Below are 14,647 nucleotides of genomic sequence, written 5' to 3' on the forward strand. Positions count from 1 at the left end.
TGTATCAATACACCCAGTCACTGTGTTATGTTATGGGAAAATCCAATACAACACATCACTGAGTACCACTCTTCATATTTTCAAGCATAGTGGTGGCTGCATCATGTTATGGGTATGCTTGTAATCATTAAGGACAGGTAGTTTTTCAAGATAAAAAAGAAGCGGAATGGAGCTAAGGAAAACTTGGTTCAGTCTGCTTTCCAACAGATACTGGGAGATGAATTCACCTTTCAGCAGGACAACAACCTAAAACACAAGGCCAAATCTACACTGGAGTTGCTTACCAAGATGTTCCTGAGTGGCCGAGTTACAGTTTTGACTTATTGAAAATATATGGTAAGACCTGAAAAGGGTTGTCAAGCCATGATCAACAACCAATTTGACAGAGCTTGAATAACCTTTCTAAGAATAATGTGCACATGTTGGACAATATAGCTGTGGAAAGCTCTTAGAGAACTACCCAGAAAGACTCACAGCTGTAATCACAGCGAAAGGTGCTTCTACAAAGTATTTTGGTCTGTTCAACCTCTCTTTCGTATCGTCTGAGATTCCTAAAGATTGGAAAGTGGCAGCGGTCATTCTCCTCTTCAAAGGGGGAGACTCTCTAGACACAAACTGTTAAGACCTATATCCATCCTGCCTTGCCTTTCTAAAGTCATCAAAAGCCAAGTGAACAAACAGATTACAGACCATTTCGAATCCCACCCGTACCTTCTCCGCTAGGTCCAAAATTATGTCATAACCGCCATAGAAAAAAGACAGTACTGTGCAGCCGTCTTCATTGACCTGGCCAAGGCCTTCGACTCGATACATCACTTTATTCTTATCGGCAGACTCAACAGCCTTGGTTTCTCTAATGACTGCCTCGCCTGGTTCACTAACTACTTCTCTGATAGAGTTCAGTGTGTCAAATCGGAGGGCCTTTTGTCTGGACCTCTGGCAGTCACTATGGGGGTGCCACAGGGTTCAATTCTCGGCCTGACTAATTTCTCTGTATATATAAATGATGACGCTCTTGCTGCTGGTGATTCTTTGATCCACCTCCTCTACACACACGACACCATTCTGTTTACATCTGGCCCTTCTTTGGACACTGTGTTAACAAACCTCAAAACGATTTTCAACGCCAGACAACACTCCTTCCGTGGCCTCCAACTGCTCTTACATGCTAGTAAAACTAAATGCATGCTCTTAAACCGATCGCTGCCCGCACCTGCCCACCCAACTAGCATCACTACTCTGGACGGTTCTGACTTAGAATATGTGGATATTCTATTTTATTATAATCTGGGTGAGTATGTTTAGGCGCACCTGTGCAACCAAATCAAAATTCCAGATCACAGCAAGATATTTCAGAGCATAAGGGACCAAAACATTGCTGATATTATCTTTGAGGGTTTTAACTGAACTTTGTGAGGTAGATGGCCATTTATTTATATTTTTATTTAACCACAGAAGTCACACTGACATTAACATCTCTTTTTTCAAGTGAGCCCTGGCCAAGAGAACGGTATACATACATACAGGTACACAACACAACATCAAACATAACAATGAATGGAATCAAAGTGCATAAGAGAAAAGAGCAGGTTTAAAAACATGCACAAAGTTTGACAAGATGATCGGGCAACAGAGCTTAAAGTTCTTGTGTTGGGGACACAACTTTTAGACAAACAAAAAAGGTCAATGCCTTTACCCAATGATATAGACATCACTGCCTTTACACAATGATATATATATACATCACTGCCTTTACACAATGATATATACATCACTGCCTTTACCCAATGATATATACATCACTGCCTTTACACAATGATATATACATCACTGCCTTTACCCAATGATATATGCATCACTGCCTTTACCCAATGATATATACATCACTGCCTTTACCCAAATATATACATCACTGCCTTTACCCAATGATATATACATCACTACCTTTACCCAATGCTATATACATCACTACCTTTACCCAATTATATATACATCACTGCCTTTACCACTCTGCTTCTGTGGAATTCTGCCTACCCCTGCATCTCATTTATTTTTTTGAAAAAGCGCCCCTCTGTGGACAGCCAGGTGCACTGTGGCTTACCCTATTGCAACTATCCAACGTCTGTGAGCTATTATATCTCAGGGGGGTTGAGATAATGGGGGGGGGGGGGGGTATAGACTATATAAAACGAATCCCCTTATAACCCTTTATATCCTCACCATTAACCCCCTGTTCGGTCTCCTGTCACCCCCTCCAGAACAGTTCCAGTGGGTCCATGCCTTGCACAGTGCCTTTCCACATTCTGTTACGTTACAACTTATTCTAAAATGTATTCAATAGTTTTTTTCCCTCATAAATCTACACATAATAGTCCATAATGACAGAGCAAAAACAGGTTTTTAGAAATGTTATCAATATATTACAAATTAAAAATGGAAATATTACATTTACGTACATAGGTATTCAGACCCTTGACTCAATACTTAGTTGAAGCACCTTTGGCAGTGATTACTGACTCAAGTTTTCTTGGGTATGATGCTACAAGCTTGGCACACCTGTATTTGGGGAGTGATTCCCATTCTTCTCTGCAGATCCTCTCAAGCTCCTTCAGGTTGGATGGGGAGCGTAGCTGCACAGCTATTTTCGAACATCTCTGGAGAGACCTGATCGGGTACAAGTCCGGGCTCTGGCTGTGACTCTCAAGGACATCCAGAGAGTTGTGCCGAAGCCAACCCTGCATTGTCTTGGCTGTGTGCTTAGAGTCATTGTCCTATTGGAAGGTGAACCTATGCCCCAGTCTGAGGTCCTGAGCGCTCTTGAGCAGGTTTTCCTCAGGATCTCTCTGTACTTTTGCTCTGTTCATCTTTTCCTCGATCCTGACTAGTCTCCCAGTCCCTGCTCCTGAAAAACATCCCCACAGCATGATGCTGCATCCACCATGCTTCACCATAGGGATGGAGCCAGGTTTCCTCCAGAGGTGATGCTTGGCATTCAGGCCAAATAGTTAAATCTTGGTTTCATCAGACCAGAGAATCTCATAGATTAGCTGCTGCTGTGAGTACCAATACACCTCTGGATTCCAGCAGGGCAAGAAGAGCTGCTTCAGCCTCACCTGGTTGACTGGGGAGGGTGCCCTGCTATAAGTGAGTTTTCAACCTCTGTCAGATGGTGGAGTAAGACTACAAATGTAATGTCAGCTCGACCTCTAAGACTACACATTATGGTCAGCAAGTTTATTTATTGCCATTTATAGGAATTTTTGGTTAGAGTTCTCAAGTAATAAAAACACACACCAGCCAATCAATCAATTATTACCAAAAAATAGCTGAAATGTATTTTTTAGGGACTTTACAGCCTATTATCTGAAAAATAAATATCAGCTTAATAACCTCTAGTCTACAAAAAACATGGCTATAACAATGTTTTATGTTTACTATAAAAACCTGAATACCGACTGACAGAAAACTGAATCGATGTTAATGTCTCATGACATTGAGCAATGACTTCACCCACTATGTTCCCATTGACTGACCTACTGTGGAAAGTCATGATCAAAGTGTATTTTTCATCCTTTTCAGATGTAAAAGTCTCCAAAACCCATACAGCTCCTGGCAACCGCTGAACAATGGCACACAAGAGAACCTCAGTCTGCATCCAGACCAGAACCCTGGCAATGGTATAAAGCAAGGAAATAAAGGACTGTCTACAAGGCAACAACTTTCCTAAACTCATTCATCAAACATTTTTGGGGGAAATGTTCCAATTCCTGTTTTTAATGTTCTGCATAGTCATGCTTTCAGAAACAAAACACAGGACACATAAAACTCTGCCTCTCAGGAGTCTCTGTTTTAGCATACAGTAGGTTATTTCAGAAACAATGCTTGTCGAAAGTGATGTATTTTATTGGTTTAGTAGCCTGTTATGGGTATGAATGGATTGGATATCTTGCCATTTAAGTTAATTGTCTTCTGTGCAGGCACCATGGTGTAGTCGTGTCCATCCTCTCATTTGTTCCTCCAAGCAAAACCAGAAGCCAAGAGAAGATTGTGAGGAGGAGGACCAGGGAACACCTGAAGAATGGGCGCAACGGCAGCCGGTCCACAGACAGCGAAGACCACGCTGTGAAAGAGAACGGGAAGCTAGGGAAGCTCAAACGAAGCAAGAGCCATTCAAGTCAGATTGAGGACAGCAAGGCCCCAGCCAGTAAGAGAGAAGAAAACAAAGGGTCAGTGGGGTCACAGAAGTCAGGGGTCACAGACCTGACCTCGTCTGCCCCTCAGCACAAAATGCACCAGAAAAAGACCAGAAATGTTCAGGAGACCCCACAGAACAACCATCAGGAGTCCAATAACAGAGCCAAAGTCCCTGGCAAGTATAATTTTACTGTGTGTGTGTGTGTGTGTGTGTGTGTGTGTGTGCGCGCGCGTGCGTGTGTGGTTCCAGTTAGGCAGAAGAGTCTGGCATCATGCTACTCTACTATGAAGTTAATATTGCAGATGACCTGTCGTTAAACTTTAAAGGAGCTATTTTCATTTATATGTACTTTGTGAGATTGAAAAAGAGTTGGAACGAGTTTTGCTTTCTAAAGATTCTTTGCAGGATGAGGAAGCTCTGAGTAAGCAGAAAAAGAAAACGGATCTGGGTTCAAATGGGGAAAGCAGATATGGGGAAAGACTGAAGGACTTCTATTAAGAATGTGTGGAAATGAGCACTGGGTTGGACCTGAGCCCAAACAAACAGAACTGGTTCAACAGTGAGTGAAGAAACCATGGCTCAGTACGGGCCGGGATACCCCCAGAAAACTATAACTGATTTACATAATACACATATTAATGCCAGAATATATATCTTATATCAATGGCTTTCTGAATTAAGATTGATTTCAAGTGTGTTTTACAACAGGATTTAAATATTCAACCACTTTTCCCTTCCATCCAACTAACCAGTGATTGTGCTTTTATGTGATCCCGAAAAAGCAACTAAAATAAAATTGTTGCTGATTGGTTCGGAAGAGGTATAGAAAAACAATTATAAACTAGGTAGTTTGGGCCCCTGATGCTAAATATACCGCAGCCCCTCAGGCCTTATTGTGTAATTAGAAGCTGCCCTTTGGAAGGAACTCACCGATTGCACAACACCCCATAATGACATGAAGCTGAATACAGTACAGTGTGCCAAAGGGCATTCTGGGACTGTTACTGTGGTGTCGACAGACGCATAGCTCATCATCACCCTCAGATGATAAAGGAGTGTTTGGTTCAGCGCCGTCCATCATATGTTTACCTGATATAACCAGTTGAAAAATTCCACACTGTCAAGCAATATGACCTGCTGGATGTGGAGTATGGACCATTGCCAGACCATAGCATTACTGTGTCCCTCTGACCAGACCTAGTTTCAAACACTATATGAAATCTTTACTTTACTTGGGTTTGACTGAACCGATAGAATAGTCGCAAAACTTCATACCCCGCTCATCTAGCACTGCCAAAGTCCCAGTCCGAGCCCTGTCCAAGACATACCATCGCAGCCCCAACCCTGTCCAAGATATACCTCACTTATCCCCACAGACAAACAGAAAATACCTCAATGTACTTCCAAAATCTGTTTAATATTGATCAAATGTGACTGACGTGCCAACATGAATCTCTAGATTTACTCTAGTCTGTGTCAAGATGAGGAAGTGACTCCTGTCTGGATTCTGAAAAGTCACTATGAAAAATGCAACGTTTCCATCAGTTTTACATAATCTTAGCCAATTCATATAGATTGTAATTTCTCAGTAGGAAGAGAGCTATTTCAGAATATTTACACTGTAAAAAAAATAAAAAATTAAACAATTATTGATGACATTCTCTCAGTCATAAAAAAATCTGTGGTGTAAAGTACTTTAGTAGTACTTTAAAGTATATTTACTAAAGTCGTTTTTTGGGGTATCTGTACTTGACTTCATTATTTATATTTTTGACAACTTTTACTTTTACTACACTACATTTGTAAAGAAAATAATGTACTTTTTTCTCCATGTATTTTCTCTGACACCAAAAGTACTCGTTACATTTTGAATGCTGAGCAAGACAGGAAAATGGTCCAATTCACCCACTTATCAAGAGAACATTTGGACATCCCTACTGCCTCTGATCTTTACAAATGCTTAATTTGTAAATTATGTCTGAGTGTTGGAGTGTGCTCCTGGCTGTCCGTAAAATAAAACAAACATGAAAATGGTGCCGTCTGGCTTGCTTAATATAAGGACTTCGAAATTATTTTTACTTTTCATTTTGATACTTAAGTATATTTAAAACCAAATACCTTTAGACTTTAACTCAAGTAGTATTATACTGGGTGATTTTCACTTTTACTTGAGTCATTTTCTATTAAGGTATCTTTACATTTACAAGTATGATAATTGGGTACTTTTTCCACCCCTGTAAAAAATAAACCTCTGACTGATCAAACTGCAATATTTCTGACAAGTCAAACAGCTTAGACAACTTTTATCTAAACAAAATAGTTATCTCTCAATCTCTCTTCTTCCATTGTCTGTTTCTAGCTGGACACCATGACAGCCTGCCTATTCTCTCATAAAAAACAACCTGAAACATTTGTCTAAATCAATCAGGGGTATAAAACTCAAAGGCCATGTGTCAGATTGTTTTTTATTATTATTTCCTTTCAATTCATGTTCAATTAAAACCTAGTCAACCATGTGAGGGGAGTTCCTAATTAATCAGTCACCTTAATTCATCAATCAGGTACAAGGGAGGAGCGGAAACCCACAGACACACTGCCCTCCGGGAATTAAGTTTGACACTCCTGGTCTAAATATTAAAGTTGGACTACTTCTCTCTGTTGGCTCTGTATAGTTGTATGTCATATAGTTGGTGCTGAAGAACACAGGCCTGACGGAGGCCAGAGGTCCCACTCCTCATCCACCTCGAACCCCGTTGGGTCCACATCCTCTTGGACCTGCTGGTGGCTAAACCCCAGGACAAAATAGTGCTGTTGGTGACATACACACATACAAATTGAAAGCAGTGATCCCCATCCAAGTTCGGGGAAAGTTTATGACCCTAGGACTAATCAAAGTCATTCAAAACACATTGTGAATTAAGTTTACTTTTTGAAAGCCAATGATCTGGACAAGTGTAGGCTCCATATCTCCTAAGAAGATCTGCTGGACCTGCTTTGGGCCAAGCCCTAGGGCATCACTGTCACAAAGCCTTTAATGTTTAGTTCTGGTTAAAATGTCAGAGCTTTAGCTACCATTGCTTCACTTATGGATGTACACTGGAGGCTCTTCAGAGGAAGAAGGGGAGGATCATCCTCAGTGAATTTCATAAAAATCCAAGTAGTGAAACATTAAAAAGGTTATCCTTTTTAGATAAACTATACTAAATATATTCATGTCACCAAATAATTGATTAAAACACACTGTTTTGCAATGAAGGTCTACAGTAGCCTGGTGCTACTCTGTAGGGTAGCACCATGGAGTAGCTGGAGGACAGCTAGCTTCCATCCTCCTCTGGGTACATTGACTTCAATACAAAACCTATGAGGCTCATGGTTCTCATGCCCTTCCATAGACTTACACAGGGATTATGACAACTTCCGGAGGACAACCAACCATCAGACCTCTTGCAGCATAAACTGGCATGTTGTCCAATCAATCAAAGGATCAGAGAATGAATCTAATACTGAAAGCATAAGCTACAGCTAGCTAATGCTGTGTTGCATAAAATGTGAGAGAAAGACAATAGTTGAACAGTATTTAATAAATTAATTTCTTCCAAAATTAAGGGGAAAGAGAGAGAGAGAGATATTTGGTTGTATTTTTAAAAAATCTAGTAAGCTAGTTTAGCCTACTCAAACACCCGGCTCAGCTGAGAGGAATGCTATGTTAGTTGTGGCTGTGGCTATCCAACACTGGAACTCTTCCAAGTCAAGGTAAGCTTTTGGTTTAGTAATTTTCTGCCACCGGGGCCCACCGGTGTAACTGCTAAACTGCTTATGCATCTAGCTAGTTTAGCCTTCTCAAACACCCGGCTCAAACAGAGAGGGATGCTATTTTAGCTATAAATTACATCATAGAGGCACTGCTCTGTAGGACACCGTTCCATTGAGACATCCGACCCCATATTTTTGGGAAATGTAACTTCCGAAATCATGAACAAGGAAAGGGTAGACTCCATAACGCACAAGATATGTTATGTAAAGGACAAAATAATATGGATTTGTCTGATTATTCCTACACAAGAAAGATTAGTGTCTAGCTACACGAGACTCGACTACTCTTCACTGTTAATAAATTACTTCTCACAGCTCTGTCAAATCATCTCGTTGTGAGTTCAGTGTAATTTGGAGGTCAGTGGAAGAAAACTGAAGAAAAAAAGGCTCTTGGCCAACACACACGGAGGTCCTTCCCCTGATTTAAATATCTTTGTAGAGCTCAGGGACATGGCCGTTCAGCCCAGCAGGCAGGAGGGGTGTTTTGATTTTGCTAGGCTACTTTATGGTCTGGATGAGTCTTCAGAGAAAAAGCCCCATAAAGTAAGTCTTTCTTCCCTCCACCTGCGGTGAGGCCAGGACGTTTACCTTGTGTTATTTTCTCCCCACCCTGACTTACGCACAAACGCTGCCCTCAGGAAAACACTTATCCCTCCTTGTTGAGTTTAGTATTCCCCTGGAATATTTTGGTGGCAGGAATTTCCATCTCTTGGTAACCATAGTGATGCAAACATTAACAAGTGGTAGTAATAACTACTACTATACTATTAAACAGTGCTTCCTATTAAAATTGAATCGACGTGTTGTATACCAAACATTAGTACACCTTCCTAATATTGAGTTGCACCCCTTCCGCCAGTGACAAAGAAAGGGAAGCAGGCAGACCTACATGATCTTTTAGCAGGGAAGGTTGGTAGGGTGATCTGATTTGTAACTATGAAAATCATTTTGTCGAATGAATGTGAATCCAAAAGTGTCATTTTGATTCTAGAGGGGGGGGGGGACAATGATTTGGTTCAGGTGTAGGGGGAGATTTATGTTACAGTGCCTTGCGAAAGTATTCGGCCCCCTTGAACTTTGCAACGTTTTGCCACATTTCAGGCTTCAAACATAAAGATATAAAACTGTATTTTTTTGTGAAGAAGTCATGAAGTCATGAAGTGGAACGACATTTATTGGATTTTTAGTAATTAATATTTATAACAAAAACATTTTCAAACACCCAGCACTTGGGAAACATAACTTAGGGGTGGCCAACACTCATGGAGAGCTAGCAGGATTTTCTTCCAGTCCTATTTTAAAGAGATAGTTCACCCCCAAATTACAAAATACAAAATGTTTGTGTCCTTACCTTGAAAGTAGTCTATGGACAAGGAGACTGCAATCTGCAAACCACTGGCATCAACCATTAATATTAAAATGTCCTGTACAGAGACTTGTTGTAGTGGTAACAATTGCAGCACATGTTGCATACAACTTTCCACCTGAGAGCCTTGATCGATCACTGCTTCCAACCTTCCCCTGTTTCTAGCATTTGTCTGTATCCCTATCTATTTTAATTATTGTCTGAATAAAGTGTCAAAACACCCCCAAAAAATATGTTCCAAAAAATATTTGCATACTTTACATTTAATACCCCAAAAATCTCAAAGCAACAAAGTCTCAAATTGTCAGTGTTTATTTAATATTCAAAGCATTTTAAATACACCTGACCTGTGGTTTTCCCATTTAGGGGTTGTTCCAGGGGGCAATGAAATTCACATAGCAAATCTCACTCCAAACTTTCTTCAAAAGTTGGCAGCCCTGCACTTACATCTTTTGTCATGCCTATTCAACCTCTGAATGGCACACATACACAATCCATGTCTCAATTGTCTCAAGGCTTAACAATTCATATCCTCTCCTTCATCTACACTGATTAGAGAGAGAGAGAGAGAGAGAGAGAGAGAGAGAGAGAGAGAGAGTAGGAGAGAGAGAGAGAGAGAGAGAGAGAGAGTAGGAGAGAGAGAGAGTAGGAGAGAGAGAGAGAGAGAGTAGGAGAGAGAGAGAGAGAGAGAGAGAGAGAGAGAACGATGGGGAGAGAGAGAGAGAGAGAGGGAGAGAGAGAGCGAGAGAAAGAGAGAGAGAGAGTAGGATGGGGAGAGAGAGAGAGAGAGTAGGAGAGAGAGAGAGGGAGAGAGAGAGATTAGGAGAGAGAGAGAGAGAGAGAGTAGGAGAGCGAGAGAAGGATGGGGAGAGAGAGAGAGAGAGAGTAGGAGAGAGAGTAGGAGAGAGAGAGAGAGAGTAGGAGAGAGAGAGAGGGAGAGAGAGAGTAGGAGAGAGAGAGAAGGATGGGGAGAGAGGGAGAGAGAGAGAGAGAGTAGGAGAGAGAGAGAAGGATGGGGAGAGAGAGAGAGAGAGAGAGAGTAGGAGAGAGAGAGAGGGAGAGAGAGAGAAAGATTAGGAGAGAGAGAGAGAGAGAGAGGGAGAGAGAGAGAGAGAGAGAGAGTAGGAGAGAGAGAGAAAGATGGGGATAGAGAGAGAGAGAGAGAGAGAGAGAGTAGGAGAGAGAGAGAGAGATTAGGAGAGAGAGAGAGAGATTAGGAGAGAGAGAGAAAGAGAGCGAGAGAGAGAGAGAGAGAGAGAGAGCGAGAGAGAGAGAGAGAGAGAGGGAGAGAGAGAGAGAGAGTAGGAGAGAGAGAGAAGGATAGAGAGAGGAGGGCAGGGAGATCTTCCAAGATGCAGAATGTTTGGCTTCAATAGGAAATGCACAGGTGGACTGAAGGTGGGCTCATTTAAAACATACAAAGTCACCGTTCTGTCAGAGTCAAATGAAAGGGTGGATACTGGGAACATAAAGGCACTGTAATGCTGAGATTTGGCCCCAAAATAAGCTGCTGGCGCAGATACCTTTTCTTTACGGAAAAAATGCACAATGCTTTCATTCTATGTGACTCAAGCCTTAAAGGGAAAAACTCACTTATGTGTGGGAGGGGCACATTTTTTGAAAAAACTTATGAAGAAAATGATTTATTTTATAGACTTATATTTACATGGTATTTACCTCAAAATTACACTTTAAAATGGTCATTACTAAATAATGACCAAATAACTACTACTTTTAGGGGATCTTTGAGAATAATTGACACAAGGTAAATATAAACTTACTAAACTTTCTTTGCAGGGCACAAACTGTTTGCTGTTTAATGTCTACTTTGAACCGTTTACTGTCTTTTGTAATACTTTATCTTCTATCCTCAGTTTTATCTGAAATGTACAAGAAAACAAGCCTTTTTCAAAGCAAAAAGGATTACTAACAACTAAACCAAACAATGTCATAACTTATACAATACTTCCATTCAGAAACATACGAAAACAACGTATGAGAGAGAGAGAGAAAGTGAGAACGAGATAGCGTTTTGGCACAGGTATTGAGCATGGCATTGTTTCTTTGGACCAACTGACATTCTGAGAATCACTGTAAATTAACTGTATTCTTCTGATGAAAGCTTGTCGTCGTGGTGATTACCTCCAGGGTCAGGACTGCTGCCAATAGTTGCTGTGCTGACACCAATCCCTCCATTCTTCCAAGCTCCTGAAGCCAATTTCGACATCCTTCCTCTCTGAGCCTCTCTGTGGGCTGACAGACGGATGGATGAGACTGACTGACTGGTGCACCTGAAGATTAAAGAGCCTAGCTGAGAATTTCAGCCATATGAGACAGTTAGGTGTAAATCATTTTCGATTGTGTGTTGTTTTGGTTATGTTGTCACGTCATACTCTTTCAGTCGTGACACACTGTACATCTTGTATCTTCATTGGGATATTTAATTTCAGTTATGTAGAACTCTTCATATATTGGGTCTCTTTGATTGAAAAACAAAAAGATCTGTCTCTTGTTAATTCCTGAACCATTTCCATAGCGGCATTTCAGGGGCCTAGTAAAATACATTTGTGCTCTAACCTGCAAAGCTTACTGTTTTTACCTTAATCGTCAAATTCCTTCCAAACTCCAGGTAGAGTTGATTGAATAATGGTTAAGAGAAAGTGGTGCCCTATTACGACTGAATAAAATGACTGTCTCGCTCCAATGCATTAACATGGTTTTGTTATTGTTAAATCAGCCTGGCCAACAAGGAGCAGGACTATAATCCACTGATTTAAAGATAAGAACATCAGACTTCTCTGTTACAGCTGGACCCAGATCAGTGACCCCCATTGTCTCCACGCCAATGTTATCTAAATCAGCCCTGAAACGAATACTGTAGTGTTACAAGGTTCTTTCAACTGCTCTCTCTCTCTTCCTGCTGAAAACTGTAATGTTACAAGGTTCTCAGGGTCCGACAATAGAACTTCCATCTTCAAACCATTTACAACACATATGCTACCCCCCAAACATGTGGTTTTCAGACACGTGTGAACAAATCCTATGTTTAAAAGAAAACATATATTTCATTTTCACGAGTCAGACACATGGTTTTCAGACAAGTGACAAAAAATGGCACGTCGGAAAAACAGACATGACATGTGGAGGATTCTTACATGTGAAACTTCAAAGTTGATTTTCACATGTGACTGTTTTTCACATGGGAACCTGCAAATTCCACATGTGACAGTGAGATTTTCACATGGAGTTTTCTTACATGTGAAATTGCAAATTAGATTTTCACATGTGCTGTAAACCGCAAATTTTGACATGTGCAAATGCAATTCACGTGAGATGAAAACACACTTTTCTTTCCACATGTGAAAAGGTGGTGTTATCATTTGAACTCAACATTTGTAACGGGTCCTATGTGTAGCTGGAGTAGAGAGTCAGGCGCAGGACAGCAGATACTTTTACTCCAAATGTCAAATATACAAAGTAACAAATACACGCACACCATGACAGACCGAAAATACAATAAACAATCACTCACAAAAAAAACATGGGGGAACAGAGGGTTAAATAATGAACAAGTAATTGTGGGATTGAAATCAGGTGTGTAAAACAAAGACAAAACAAATGGAAAATGAAAAGTGGATCAGCGGTGGCTAGACGGCCGGTGACGTCGACCGCCGCCCGAACAAGGAGAGGGACCGACTTTGGCGGAAGTCGTGACAACTTTTAATACATGTCAAACCATTTTTTCACATGTATTAAATGTTGAGTTAACATGATAACACCACCTTAATACATGTGAAAATGTGGCTTCACACGTAAAAATTTAAGCTCAACGTGTATTTTTTTAAGGGTGGGAAGTAAAGTTTTATTTTTCATTGCTTGTTACTGTACAATGACTATACTGTATATGAAGGTACTGTATAGGAAATACCATATTTGGACTTGATTAAAGGTATGTGATACAGAATTTGGACTTTCATATACACGTGAAGTAAAACAGAAAGAACATACACATTTTTCATCTGTGTAGGTATCTTTCTGGCACAAGCAAAACATGGATTCCTTTTTATAAACAGTGACGGGTCACTCTCAACATAGGGTACCATCAAGTGATTCACCATTTGTTTTAGTTTGAAATGGCAGGTTGAGTGAGTCACTGACTCAATATTTAGCTTCAGTTTTCGGACACATAAAGGTTGTCTGTGCTCTGACTAAAACACTGACGTCCCAGTCAGTCAGTCTCACTCACACACTCTGGTCTCTTTCTCTGTACCTCTTTGTCTGTGGATCCTCCTGACCTGACCATGCTTACATCTGAGCTGCCACGTGAAAACTCCCTAGTCACACCTCTTTTGTCAATGTGTGGATGTCTGTCTGGGCAGCAGGTGAGAGTTTCTGCCCATAGTGAAATACACATTACTGTACAGTAGGCTATCAGTAGTGAAACACAGACATGTCAGCAAACTAATTGAGACCGGTTTCAGAATGGTTTATTCCAGTCATTATAATATTCTCTTAAAGTAATGCTACTGAGGTTTTGTATAATTTCAGCCAGTAGTTTTGAAAGCAGAACTCACGAGCCAAAACGTGAAAAATGTTGTACAACGTCATCCATAAAGTATTATAGTGGAGCAGGAGGGGATGGCTGCCGTTTTATGGCCTCCTAATCAACTGTGCTATGTTGTTCATTTTTTTTTGCGTTGTTTGTAACTTATTTTGTACATAATGTTGCTGCTACCATCTCTTTTGACCGAACTTCTGGACATCAGAACAGTGACTACTCACCTCGAACTGGACAAAGATGTTTTCTTTAACGAGTCTGATGCGAATCATATACTACTTTCTATGGAACGGGCCCAAATACCCATCATTTGCGTGAAGAAAAGATGGAGAAAAAAAAGCATGCCAAATGACCTCCTTTACTCCACACACAAAGACCCATACAAAGCTCTCCCTCGCCCTCCATTTGGCAAATCTGACCATAATTCTATCATCCTGATTCCTGCTTACAAGCTAAAACTAAAGCAGGAAATACCAGTGCTCAGCTGAAACGGATGCTATGCTACAGGACTGTTTTGCAATCACAGACTGGAATATGTTCCGGGATTCATCCAATGGCATTGAGGAGTATACCACCTCAGTCATCGGCTTCATCAATAAGTGCATCAACGATGTCGTCCCAACAGTGACCGTACGTACATATCCCTAACAGGAGCCATGGACTACAGGCAAAATCTGCATCGAGCTAAAGGCTAGAGCTGCTGTTTTCAAGGAGT

The 14,647-nt window shown here is 40.8% G+C and overlaps 1 long non-coding RNA gene across 1 annotated transcript; it reads left to right on the plus strand.

Moving 5' to 3' along the window:
• The first annotated feature begins 3,577 nt into the window (after positions 1-3,577).
• Positions 3,578-6,229, plus strand: LOC149979863 (uncharacterized). Its single transcript, XR_016484279.1, has 2 exons — positions 3,578-3,677; positions 3,978-6,229. It is a non-coding gene; the product is annotated as an uncharacterized LOC149979863 (long non-coding RNA).
• Positions 6,230-14,647: the final 8,418 nt, after the last annotated feature.

Source organism: Oncorhynchus mykiss, chromosome 11 (assembly GCF_057628025.1).
Source record: "Oncorhynchus mykiss isolate SJ-2025 chromosome 11, ASM5762802v1, whole genome shotgun sequence".
Lineage (NCBI taxonomy): Eukaryota > Metazoa > Chordata > Actinopteri > Salmoniformes > Salmonidae > Oncorhynchus > Oncorhynchus mykiss.